The 12,015-nt window shown below is 38.3% G+C and overlaps 1 protein-coding gene across 1 annotated transcript in view; it reads right to left on the bottom strand.

Annotated features, from left to right (window-relative positions):
* The window catches only part of Ubac2 (UBA domain containing 2), a 132,341-nt gene that overhangs the window by 74,317 nt on the left and 46,009 nt on the right, over nucleotides 1–12,015 (bottom strand). The window lies entirely within an intron of this gene.

The raw sequence follows: 12,015 nt of genomic DNA, 5'->3' as shown, positions 1-12,015 counted from the left end.
GGCTAACAGGTTTCATTCCATCTATCTGGGCTTCCATCTGAAATTTTCTAGTCTCTAGCCATTCTTGGTGAAACAAGTGATATGTAATACACAACTAGGACCTATGATTTCAACGTAAACTCTGCTATTGCAGATGCTATGACTTTTACTGCTTTTTATGTTGTATGATTCTGAGCATGGCCCTTGAATCTAGACAAAGCTCAAAACACACACTGACTAAAGCTCAGCTTTGCCTATAAAGCCTGTTGGGATAAGAAGTTTATATTACTACATGTCATAATTTGTCAGGTAGTAATATATAACTAATAATGTTACTTTGTACTAAAATGCAAATCATGTAAAATACATTAATTTGGAAACCAGAATGACGTTTAAGGCAGACAGAGTTTCTTTCCATTTTGTGCTCACAGGAAGGAGGAGTACCATTAGCTTTTCCACTTCCTCCCACATGAGAAAAAACAACCTATGACTGCTCACGCTTGTTTATCTCTGATAATGCCTATTCAGATTTAGAGAAATCTCTGCAACACTGTAGTTAAGAATAAACTGTATAAGATACCATTATACACAGGAAATATGAAACACATTTTATTTCTGTATTAGTAAGTTTAAGAAGGCTTGTCCACTCAGCTAACCTGTAAGCCACTTGCGGGTAGGAGTCATATATATTTCTTTCAGTCCCACACAGGACCTACAGCAACTGACACAAAACAAGAACTCAAATACCTTCTAATTGGCTTTTTTCCATTTTCTCATTTGTTTCTGGTTTCTGTATCATGTAAAAATGACTTTTCCCATGGGAGACTTGAGAAAAAAGGAGTGTATAAGAGTGAAACTGTATGGAGGCCATAAAAGCTCTGATTTTTTTTTCTACAACCAGTAATATTCTGATGTATTCTTACTATGAGAGAGCAGAAATTCTACAATCCCATATTCAAACATCTGCCTTGCTTATTGTTGTTGTTTTGTAGACAGTGAAAACAGTAAGGTTAATCTGAATATATTTAAAGTAGTATATAATTCTTTATAAGGAGTTGTAGAACTTTTAGGTAACAGTATGGTTATATAAGTCAACTATTTTATAGCTTATTGAAATATGACAAAATATTATATTTGGAGCTGCTTCAAAATATTTCAACTACATGTACAATTGTTATTAAATGTATAGAATACTTAATGCAGATTAACTTTGAAAAATATACATTTTTAAGGGAAGAAAACTTGAAAGTAAGTAAATATCTTAGGTATAAAATGCAATTTTACCTAAGCAACTGCTTCAAAACAGTTATCAATCAGTCTCTTGGAAATAACTAGGATGGTCAGGTGCCAGTTGCTCATACCTATAATTGTAACTATTCAGGGGGTTAAGATCTGAGGATGTGGTTCAAAGCCAGGCCAGCCAGGAAAGTCCATGAGACTCTTACCTACAATTAAGCACCAAAAAGCCATAAGTAAAGCTGTGGTTCAAGTGACAGAGTGCTAGCCTGGAGCAAAAAAGCTCAGAGACAGTGCCCGGGCCCTGAGTTCAAGCCTGAGGATCAGCAGCAAAAAGAAAAAAGACAAGATAAGAACAGAATTAGGATGATATATAGAAATACATTCCTAATGTTACAAATTTAGATTTACTGATTAAATTACTCTGTACTACTAAAGAATCTTATTTTATATATTTCTCAGTAAACTTCTGATGATATTTCAGTGTACCAATAATGTGGTATATATACATTTATTTCAGTACCTTAAAATATTTTGAATGCAGTATTTTGCTAATGATTAGATAAATGCTCTCTCAAAGATGAAATACTGTTTGTTAAAAGGATCTGTGAAATGATTTACACTTGTTAGAAAATAGTGACACATGGATACATTGGTTATTTTTGCTTGGCTAAGTCATTCAGTCTGAAATTTAACAAATAATGATTAGATGCTTTTGCTTTAATCAACATTACTTCCATTTAATATTCATATATGTAAAAATGCAAGTTAGTCAGTGTGAGAGGCAAGAATATGTTAAAGGACAGTCTGAGCTACAAAATGTGCACCTGTCTCAATAACCTAAAACAGGACTAGAGGCATGGCTCAAGTACTAGAGTGCCTGCCTAGCAAGCATGAGACCCTGATTTCAAATTCCTGTGCCATTAAAAAATAAAATAGCTGGGCACCAGTGGCTCAAGCCTGTAATCCTAGCTACTCAGGAGACTGAGATATGAAGATCGAGGTTCAAAGCCAGCCCGGGCAGGAAAGTCCAACAGGAAGTGGCGCAATAGCTCAAGCGGTAGAGCATTATCCTTGAGCTGAAGAGCTCAGGGATAAAATAAATAAATAAAAATAAAAAATAAACAATAAACAGAACACTTCAAGAGCAAATGGTAGGGAACATAAGGAAAAAGTATAAAAATAATTACTGAATTTGGGAATAGGGCTCATTTTATTACTTTTTCTGACTATTTGATAGAAACTTTTCAAAATAAAATGCTTTAAATATTTACACCAAGAGATATACAATTCATCTTAATCTATTCCTTCACCTTCAGAAACTGTCACTACAGTCTTACAGTAATTTCCATCTACAAATTATCTGGGCTTCCCTCTGGCAATCTGGATGGCCAGCCTGGACACTGTCCCTGAGTTTCTTTTGCTCAAGGCTAGTAATCTACCATTTGAACCACAGCTCATTTCTGGCTTTTTTGGTAGTTTTTATAGAAAAAGTCCATGATACTTTCATCTTTCTTGGACTTGCTTTGAACCACAATCCTCAGATCTCAGCTACCTGAGTAGCAAGGATTACAGGTGTAAGATACCAGTGCCTAGCTTAAAAATTTTTTTTTAAGTATAAAAAAAATCAGTGCGGCATTTGGAAGCTACTAAGAGAAGTAGTATTTTCTTCTAGCTACTTAGTCAAAATAAAAAGTAGAATGTCCAGTAGTTAATACTCTTCAGTTCCCATTCTGAAGGGTATTCTTTCCCATTTGAAATATTTTTACAGTGTTTATTTATACTTATTACAACAGCAAATTTTAAATATAATCACAAAGTTTACTTTCACAAACATCTGCACCACCTTGCAGTTGAAAATACATATAGGTAGTCTCAGCATGATAAGAGTCTATCAAATTACTGTTTAGTATAATTAATGAATGACCACTACACAGATATTTTTAACCTTAAAAAAGGTTTTTAGAATGGAGGGGAACATTGAGGAATACCAGTTTCTTAACAGCTGACACTCATGATTCAATAGGCCCCTAGATCCACTGCTTTCCCACAGAGAGTACAGAATTGAGGGCATCCACACCTGAGAGATGACTGTGGATATTCCTTTAAGCCAAGAACACAAGTAAAGAGGCTTAGGGTAAAAGTCGTTATTCAACAAGCACTTAATCAATGTTTCTCTAGACTGCCTAGCATGAGCAAGGCTATGGGTTTGATACCTAGTGCTCCACACACAAAAAATTCATAAGAGAAAGAAAATTTAAGTATTTGATACATTCTTAAATTCTGCCAAATTTTCTAAAATAGAAACATCTTAATATCTCATTATAATTGTTGTTGTTGTTGTATGTGTGTGTGTGGGGGGGGGGGAGGAGTTCTGGGGCTTGCACTCAAGGCCTGGGTACTGTCCCTGAGATTTGTTGCTCAAGGCTAGTACTCTACCATTCAAACCACAGCTCCACTTCCACCTTTTTTTTTTTTTGGTTGCTAACTGAAGATTCTTATGGTCTTTCCTGACAAGGATGGCCTTAAACCAAGTTCCTCTGATACCCAGCATCCTGAGTAGCTAGGATTACAGGTGTAAATTGACAGTGCCAGGCTATTTTATATTATTATTCCATTTTTTTTTCTCCACGTTATCACTGATATTCATGAACATACTGTTAGTCTGGTTATTTCTTTTCTTTTCTTTTTTTTTGTCGATCATGGGGCCTGGGTGCTGTCCCTGAGCTCTTCAGCTCAAGACTCTACCACTTGAGCCACAGCAGCACTTCTGGCTTTTTCTGCTTATGTGGTGCTGAGACTCGAACCCAGGGCCTCATGCATACAAGGCAAGCACTCTGCCACTGAGCCACCTTCCCAGCCCTGGTTATTTCTTTAAACAATAAACATTTACTCAGTGCCTACTAAGCATGACACTATCTAGGCACTGGGATGACAGCTAAAATAATATAGATTAAGCTGCCCTCAGAAGTCGACTTATGTTCTGTAAAACAATATTTAAATATTAAGTACATAAACAACATAACCTTAGGAGGAGGAGAATTGTGAATGCCCTCCCAAATTTTCTTCTTCTGCTTTCATAATAAGTTCCCTTTCTGCCGGGCGCTAGTGGCTTACAACTGTAATCCTTGCTACTCTTTCTGCTGAATTAGCCAGAGCTCATTCTATTATTTTAATAATACAGCTAAGCAGTCATGCCATGCCCTCATCACTGATGAAGCCTTTTTCTCCTTTCATCTCAGATAACAGAAGTACAAAGAGATTTCAGACCTCACATATGATATATACAAAAAAATTCAATCATAAGATAGCTCGGAGGTTATTTTTGTGTGTTGTTATTTTGCTATGGTTACTGAGACGTGGTTAGCATTTTGAAATTTTTTCTTAGAACAATATAGTGATCTGAATCTAAAATCTTTCATAAGGTACAACTTTCCAATGATAAACAAGGACAGGAAGTGAATCTAGAATACAGCCAGACTTCTAGTTCCCCTTATTATTAAGTGATCTACTTTACTGTCACCAAGTCTGACTTAACCAGTATTAAATATCCTATCATCCTATCCTTACAGTTATTAATATTTATTCCTGTTTGAACAAAGCCTATTTCCTATTGGCTGGAAATTTTGACACACTCCAATATTTTAAGTCCCAAGAGGAAGGCAGCTGAAATAAAGGAATTGAGTTGCAAAGGAACTTAAAAAGCAGAAATGAAAACAGATGTTAAACTTCTTTGAAACAAGTTTTTACCAATAGCCTCAACCAATGCTATTTTAGTCAACTACTAGAAATATTCTACCTGATTAGAAGTTTCAACAAGCTTCACTGATCCTGAGACCAAATGTATGGTCTCGTCCCATGTCGTGTCTGCTATGCACCCCACCAGGACTATTTTGTCCTCCCTCTTCCTATATTTAATATCTGGAAACATTTTTTGTCGTCATACTTGGGACAATGCTACTGTACTTACGGTTATAAGTCAGGGTGCTGCTAAACATTTTGTAAGTGCATAGGACAGACCCCCACAACCAAGAATTCTGAAGTCAAATATCAGAAATACCACAGTTACCAGGTGCGCCCATGGCTCACAATGGAAATCCTAGCTACTTAGGAGGCTGAGATCTGAGGATCCTGCCTGGGCAGGAAAGTCTGTGAGAGCCTTATCTCCAAATAACCATCAGAAAACTGGAAGTGGGGCTGTAGCTAAAGTGGTAGAGCGCTAGCCTTGAGGGAAAAAGCTCAGAGACAGCGTCTATAGAGGTCTTGAGTTCAAGCCCCATGACCACCACCACTACCGACAACAACAACAAAAACCCACAATTGAAACAACTCTAATTTAGATCCACCATACCATTTCCCTTTACAAGGGAATATAAAATCACAGATCATTGGCTTCATTCTGGTGACAGTTTATAGACAATTTGAAGCCTGTTACATTAGACCTGTTCCGTGGTAAAATTCTGCAGTCACTAAAATCCTTGCAATGTTAAAAGTCAGAGACTCTCCAGGAAATGGAAATGAGTTTTTTTTCCTTTGTTGCTGTTTTCATTTTCTTTTGGTCTTGTTTGTTCATTTATATGTCTTTGGAAGGATATAGGGAGGCACAAAAAACTAGACACTATGTTGAAAATGAACTATACAACTTGTGGGTGGGGATGGCAGGGAAAAATAGAGAGTGTGAGGGAAGGGGTGACACTGTCTACAAAGACATACACGCTTTACCTGACATGTGTAACTGTAACCCCTCTGTACATCCCCATTGTAATAACAATTAAACATTTTTTTTAAAAAAATCAAAAGTCTCCATTTGTACAAGCCAACATTCCCCAAGTGTCAACTCCATGTTGACGCTTTGATTCTGAAGGTGCAGGGTTTTGAATGCTACTATGAGGATTTTTCTCTCATTGGCTTACAGAAAAATGTGCTGGAAGCTTCTGAGCCTGATTCTTTAAAGGTGATAAGAGTTCCTGCCTCCCAAGTCACTCTGAGAACATGCTGGTAGAGCTATAAGAGAGAGAGAGTCAGGTCCTGCTCTTTCAAAAGCATCCAGTGGGGCAATGACAGGCAAATAAGTACAATCTTGAGTAATAAATGTCCTATATGGCTTGCAAGGACAAAGGAAGGACTAGCTCTGGATGGAGTGAGATTTTACAAAGCAGAGATATCCAAAGGGCCTTGAAGTCAGCCTTGCTTTCCTAGCATAAGTTTGCCAAGCAAAGGAAGAGAGAATGTTGTAACAAGAGTTGTCAGTCTAAGTGAATCCAGAGAGTTTTGAAATGATACAGGAGTAATAGGTAGTGGCAAACAATAAATTCAGTTGGTATGCAGAATATAAGGAATGAAAGAAAACAAGGCTGGACAAATTTGAGTTCAAGAAGAAAAAAAACCTCTCTAACAAGTTAAAATTTGTAAAATAGCAGGAGGAAACCATAAAGTTTCTCAAAGTATAAAGAAATATCATAAGATCTCCTTTAAGAATGAAAATCAGGGTGTGGGGGGTACAGATGATAATGTTCTAACGTAAGGAAGAAAGTTAGGCAGCTTCTGCAGCAGTCCCAACAAAATAGGTTAAGTGGAATCAAAAGAGCAATGGCTTCATTAATTTATTTACTCTATGGAGAGCGACTCATGGGCCCATCCATCCAACAGATTCATTCACCAGGCAGAAACCACTGTGCTAACCAAGTTCTATCAAATGAATGTTTACATGTCCCAGATTCCTATGTTGAATGCCAATGTGATGATGTTAGCTGTAGGCGAGGCCTTTGGGAAGTGACTGGATCACAGGATGGATTCCTTACAAAAGGGACTACAGAGATATCTCTTACTTCTTCTACCACATGAGGACACAGAGAAAAGAAGGTCATCTATGAACAAGGAAATGGGGTCAAACCAACCATCAAATTTGTTGATGCTTTGATTTTGAACTTTCCAGCTTCCAAATTAAAAGAAATAAATTTACATCCAGTCTATGGTATTTTGTGATAGAAGTCTGAAAAGGCTGAGGAATAATTAGTAAGAAAGAATTACAAGGGGTCCTGCTTGGAAAGCGTATATAGTGAAAGAGGCAGACATAAAACCACTTGTCATGTGTTGTTTAATTTCCATGGTAATAATTGCTGTAAGAAAGAAAATGTGCTAAGAGAGCACATCACAAGAAACTGTGACTTAGTCTAAGGGTGAAAGTGGCCAGAAGTGACCTTCGAGCTTGCCTCAATCAGTGAATGGCTGCAATTTACCTCATATCCTCCTCATTCTAAATAAAGACTCATGAGAAATGCAGTTTTCATTAGTCAACTTAGCTCTATGCAGTCACACTGAAGTATTTACTTATTAAATCCTCTGGCCAGCCTCACCAAACCACTGGGTATTATTAGGAGGGCACATGAAGAGAGAGGAAACAGATGGGGTAGAGAAAGTGGTAAGAGAAGGGGAAAGAGGAGAAGGGAGGTGGGTGGGGGAGAGATGGGAAAAAGGAAGGAGGAAAGAGAAGAGAGCTCAAAATTCAAAGTCCTAAGGTACAAAATGTTCAATTTACACTGAGGAACTTGTGAGGGACAGAAAGTCTTGGTTGTGATCAATACTTGCAATATTCTTCTGCAAACTGGTATATAAGGGAAACTTCTATTGCCTTATCTTTTTGCCAGTAATGAAGTTTGAATTCAGAGCCTCAGACTCACTGGCTTGCTTGCTTGGGACTCTACTACTTGAGCCAAGCCTCAAGCCGGGAGGCATTTTTGCTGGTTATTTAAAGATGCAGTATCATGGGCTTTTCTGTCTGGGCTGGCTTGGAACCATAATCTTTCAGATCTCAGCACAGCGAGGATTATAAGCATAAACTACTGAGGCTGGCTCTATTGAGATTCTGAAGGTATTGAGATTCTGAAATCCAGTGATGTGGATTGAAATTCAAACTCTGTCAACTGAGTGATATATTCCTGGTCATATTTCTTAGTATAAGAATCCATTTTCTTAGCAGTGAAACAGATTAACCATACAAACCTAATGAAGTATTGGTTTTTTTTTTCTTAAAAGTAGGACTACAGGAGACCAGTTATCTAAAGTATCCATGATTCTAAAAACATCTAAACATATCTACATCTACTATTTATAAAATCCTAAAGTAAGCATCTCCCAATTTTAAGCCCTGGTGGCTCTATCTTTATTTTGATAAATATCAATTCACTTCTAAAGATATACATCATCTTCCAAGCTATGGTGTATATATTGAATATTTAATACAAGTTCAAATCAGAGAGGCAACTTAGAAAGTCAACTGTTACTGCTAACTTTACCCACAATACCCACTTCCCTTAAAAATACTCCAGCGGTTCATATTTAAAGTGACCACAGATGACTGTAGGTGAGTTATTCCTCTCTAATGGGCTCTCATCTAGCAGCCCAATCCCTTCACACTTTCAAGATAGTTAACACCACTGCATGGTGCCAGCTCTGTGACCACACATAACACTGTAGCCTGAACACAGGGCTACAACAGTAAGAAATAATTACATACAGTATCTGTGACTGGTTCTTTTCACTGATCAGCTCACAGAACAGTATGGGTGGCGCATACTCATTTCTCAGTCTCTTGAATCACCTGTGCCAGTCCTACAACATTTGCTTTGTCCTGTACAAAGCAAAGAGGTAGAAGTGAAAAGTCTGGATAAAGTAAGATCTCTTATATTCTGCTCAGCAAGAACAACAAGCAAGCTGAAACTATTAGAAATACATCCTGCTGGAAACCAGGTATTTGTAGAATTAAAAACATTTGTATTTGGGGGCTGGGGGGGGCTGGGAAGGGATGGGAAGGGGAAACAAAGGAGGCAGCTACAATGCTTGATAAGAAATGTACTCATTATCTTGCCCATGTAATTGTAACCCCTCTGTACAGTATTTTCACAATAAAAAATAAATAAAAATTAAAAAAAAACATTTGTATTTGGATGCTGAAACCTAGCAAGTTCCCTCTTGCTCTCTTTGTTACTGTCAATCTCCTCCCCACCACCCCCAACCACAGAGGAAAAGTATGTAGATGTTTAAAATATAATTTGCAAACAGGAATGAACCATAAAAGAGATGCTCATAGGCTGGGAAGGTGGCTCAGTGGTCGAGCGCTTGCCTTGCAAGCATGAGGCCCTGGGTTCGATTCCTCAGCACCACATAAGCAAAAAAGAAAAAAAGCTGGAAGTGGCGCTGTGGCTCAAGTGGTAGAGTGCTAGCCTTGAGCTGAAGAACTGAGGGACAGCGCCCAGGCCCAGAGTTCAGCCCCATGACCGGACCCCCGTTCCCCCAAAAAAGAGAGATGCTCATGGTTGGCAGGATTAAGCAAGAAGATGAAAAAAATTAACTGAACTACTAAGAGACCCAGGAAGTAGGCTCATTTCAAAGTACATTTGGAGTATAAAAGTTCTGTTTTGAGAATGATACAGTATAAACTGACCTTGATAAAATTTTTGAATACTTACACAGGTAAACGAATATAATCAATAAAAAAATGGACTTCACAATTATGCAATGTTTTGTTCTGGTTTTGGTTTTGGTTCTGGTACTGGGGATTGAACAAGAGGACCTCCCTTTGAGCTATGCCCCTAGCTCTTTGTCTTTAAGACAGGATCTTGAACTATCAATCCTCAGGCCTTTGTATCCAGAGTAATTGGGATGACATGCATATGCTACCATGCCTAACCACAATTGCAAAGGACTCTTAAAATACAAGAAAACAAAACCGCCACTTCAAGATGTTAGATTGAACATATTTATTCATTTCTTCTATTCTTTCTCCCGAACCATTTTAGAATGACATTGTAAGAATTTTTTTCTAAAGGCATTTATTCATAAAGATAAAGGAGAATTGATGACCATAGCCTTTTTTTTCTAAGCAGGAAAACAGAAGTAAATCAGTATGTAAAATGGCAAACAACCACATTAACAGACAACTCCTCAGAGGTGTGGTACCAGTGCCTTCTATAACCAGTGAAGAGCCAAATGAACACAGAACTCCTCCCACTACTCTGCCTACCTGCTATCTGCCTGGTATAATACAAAAATGTATTTGGTCTTTAGCCTCCATTCCTACCTAGCAAAGAGCTCCAAATATCTTTTGAGTATCCTAAGTGAAAGAAGGTGTCTTTTCTAACTCTTAACAAGCTCCTTTCAACCACATCTAAATTATGATAAAAAAAAAAGAACCTCCAGGCAGCATCAGAAAGAGGTGGCCACCAGAAAGACCAAGTGATTAGAGGGCTAGAAGTTTCAGCCCCACCCAATAAGCTCCAACCTCCAGCGAGTGGGTAAAGGGAACTGGAGCTTGAGCTCTAGAAAGACTCTGAAAGATGAGATTCACAGGGCAAGAGGTTGCTGAACATTGAAAGTGCTGCTGGAGGGGGCTGAAGCTCCACGCACTCTCCATCCCACACTCTGCCTTGTGCATCTCTTCCATTTATTACTCCATTTATTACTAAGTTGTATCTTTGACAATAAACAAGCAAATGTAAGTAAAGCATCCTCCTGAGTTCTGTCTGCTGTTCTAGTTAGTTGTCTAACTTGGTGTGAACATATATATGTGGGTGGCAGCACCCAGTTAAAGACAGTCAGTCAGAAGCATAGTTGGCTGTAACAACTGGCATGTGAAGCAGAGAAGTCTCGAAACTGAGAACTCTGCCTTGTGAGGCTTCACTCCAACTCAAGGTAGACAGTGTGGGAACTGAACTGAGCTGCTGACCACCTATGGGTATCTGGGAAACTGGAGACCAGGCTGTTGGTGTTGGAAAACACACCTCACTGCTCCACCACATCCTGGCAGAAGTCTAGAGCTTTACTATCTGGAAAGAGTAAAAACTAAAGTGCAGAGACTGGGGGAGAGTCCAAATATTACAAATTAAAACTTACACACTTGAGTGAAAGTTTGTATACAAATTCTTTTTTTTTTTTTCCCATGGTCCTGGGGCTTGAACTCGGGGCATGGGCACTGTCCCTGAGCTTCTTTATGCTCAAGGCTAGCGCTCTACCACTAGAACCTCAGTGCCACATCTGACTTTTCCTGAGTAATTTATAGGAGATAAAAGTCTTGCAGACTTTCCTGCTGGGGCTGGTTTCAAACTATGATCCTCAGATCTCAGCCTCCTGAGTAGTTAGGGTTATAAGCATGAGCTACTGGCATTAGTTGTATACGAACTCTTGACACTCCAAGTTTCTATATTCTTAACTGGAGAGTATGTTCTGAGGAATCTGATCAACTCACAGGGAGAAAAGATTTATTTACAGAGCTGACACTTTGAAACAGCCTGACCACAATGAAGCCAGGGCCCTCCATCCCTTGCATAGACTTCAATCCACTTTTCTAAAAGCTACATCTTAAGTATAAATGATGGCCAAGGCTCAGACATATTTAAGCAAAACTATTCAAATAAAAAGCAGAAAACCAGAGGTAAGAAGGAACTGAAAAGAAACAGAAACTCTTCAGAGGAATGAAAACCTTGAGGGGAGGTGGGAAATTGTCCTTTAATGTGAGAAGATTAAAAAAAATTACACCCATAAAAAAAATACAGGATACCAGAAAAAGTGAGTATTCAGGCAAGTTAAAATAAGCTACTGAAAATTTTAAAAAGCCAAAAAATTTTAAATAAGCAATCAATATGTGAAAGGTGCTGAATCTCATTAGTCATCAAGGAAGTGCGATCTAAAACCACAATAATGCATCACCACAGATCCACCAGAATGACTAAAACTAAAAGGGCTGTCTGAAAGTCTTGGCATCCTCAGGGAGAAGTTAGCCATCCTGTCTTGAAGTTACTCCAG

This window comes from Dipodomys spectabilis, unplaced genomic scaffold (genome assembly GCF_019054845.1).
Source record: "Dipodomys spectabilis isolate Male_0828 unplaced genomic scaffold, ASM1905484v1 ptg000075l, whole genome shotgun sequence".
Classification (NCBI taxonomy): Eukaryota; Metazoa; Chordata; class Mammalia; order Rodentia; family Heteromyidae; genus Dipodomys; species Dipodomys spectabilis.
Note: the sequence above shows the minus strand (reverse complement) of the source record. Positions and strands in the feature narration are given on the sequence as shown.